This window comes from Phoenix dactylifera, chromosome 1 (assembly GCF_051530095.1).
Source record: "Phoenix dactylifera cultivar Ajwa chromosome 1, Ajwa_hap1_PhDact_Kaust_v1.1, whole genome shotgun sequence".
Taxonomy (NCBI): Eukaryota; Viridiplantae; Streptophyta; class Magnoliopsida; order Arecales; family Arecaceae; genus Phoenix; species Phoenix dactylifera.
Window position 1 is genome coordinate 9,058,903 of NC_143190.1, and position 2,123 is coordinate 9,061,025.

The window sequence follows — 2,123 nt, forward strand, 5'->3', positions numbered from 1 at the left end:
TTCATTAGTGACACTGCATTTCACATCATCACCTAGTGTTGTCATAGCTTGCCAACCCGTAGTGATAGGGAGTACTATTTCAATCAACCTAAAACCCCTGTAGCTACTATAAATTTCGACATTTATAGATTTCTCATAGAACAGTTCGCTGCCATGCGGGCTGGACACAAGGAATTCAAATAAGAGATCCGTGAGCTCATGTGAAATTCGAGGACCCCTAAACCGCCAATCCTTGTTGCAGCCCAACCTAAAATCGGTTTGGTCGCACTACCTGTAGTCCTTCCCCATTCTCCTAGGCACCAAACCCAATACTCTAGGCGTCAACAATTCGGCCACATAGCGTCCTAATGTTCCACTAAGACCTACCTGATTATTGAACCAGAAGTTAGGAACCAAGAGGCCGAATATATCGAAGAAGTCTATAAACCAAATATAGAAGACTATGTAGAAGACTTTGAAGATGAACCCACAGGATTAGAATTTGTCCAGAATGATTTCCAAAAGGAGACTATTGACCCAAGTACAACCAAGCTACTTCACATCACTATTGTGGAAGAGGTAGTGAAAGAAATTGAGAACCAGTCATCTGAGATGGCACTTGTGGCTAAAGATACCAATGCTGAGTCCAACCTTGAACATTCCCTTATAGTAGTTTTCCTTCTAGAGGAGTTTCATGATGTAGTCCCTAATGATCTTCCGGATGCATGATATCCAACACGCAATTGATCTAGTTCCCGGAGCATCTCTGCCCAACCTTCCACATCATAGGCTCAACCCAAATGCATATGCTAGGATCTAGGATTTAATGTTACCGATAGTTGAGTTTGCATATAATAGTTCGTTAAACAAGTCCATAGGCATGAGTCCATTCGAAGTGGTGCATGATTACAGACTTAGGCAACCCATAGACTTATTTTCCATGTCTCATCAGTATAGAGTCTCGAGTCTGCACAATCATTTGCATCACATCCACATTCATCGCATCAAAAAATCAGCAATTTTATTCACTTTAATAACTTAGAATATAAATCCCTTGTTTATTTATATGGATGTTATAAAGAGCTAAGTGAAAGAGGTTACGTCATGATAAGAATTAGGCTTGAACGACTTTCTTCAGGAACGTTCAAGTAATATGGCACCGTTCGAATTCCTATGAAAAATTCGTTCGAATGTCTATGTTGTTGATCTTCCTGATGATTATAGCATTAGTACGATATTTAATATTAAAGATTTAGTCCCATATAAAAAACCAACATTCATGCTTTCTGACCCCTTTGTTGATATAATTGCCCATGTTGATCACCTTGGCCTATTCTTAGTTGTTGAGCCACCACCTCCCAAATTTCATGCACGCAGAGAACAAATAGAATATATATTGGATGAGCAGGTTATGTCAACCAGAAATGGTGGTTATCAACATTACCTTATTCGGTGGAAAGATCGACCAAAGTCTAACGTGACGTGGATTTTTAAAGCTTAGTTGTAGCGCCTGTTGGGAATTGTATCCTAAGAGTCAATTGTCAGTGTGCTGATGATTGAATTTTGTAAATGAATTGACAAATTAATAAAGTGTTATTTGGCATTGTTCATCATTTCATTGTATATCTTCAAATGAACTCTTATATGATGAAGTCCTTAGGACTTGTTTTATGATAAAGAAGGATTTATCTTCAAGTTCTTAAATTTGTTTGCGACCAAATGATTTGCTGTTAATAGGACGATAGTATTGTCGAGATTAGGTCGTTGTGAGACATATACGTTGGTTGTCCTCTTAACCAAGAAGTGTGGAGACACTGATATGTCGCACAGATGAAGTGTAGAAGTACATTTCACTGAACGTGACCAATTCCGGAACACTCTACTGTCGAGAGATTCCGAGTGGATATGGGTATAAGTATCCCTCAGACCTGAGATCACCACAGTGACTAGCAAGCAACTCACTGTAGTTTGGTACCGGACTAGCAGAATTTCTAATTCTGGGATGGAAGGTTGGAATTCCGAATCACCTTTTCAAGCTGTGTTTTGATTCGACTGAACACTTATTTCCGAGCTGGGTGCAGTCAAGTACTTGTGAAATCAGTGCGTGAGTCAAGATGGATTTGACCCCTCCTGAAAACAGGAAA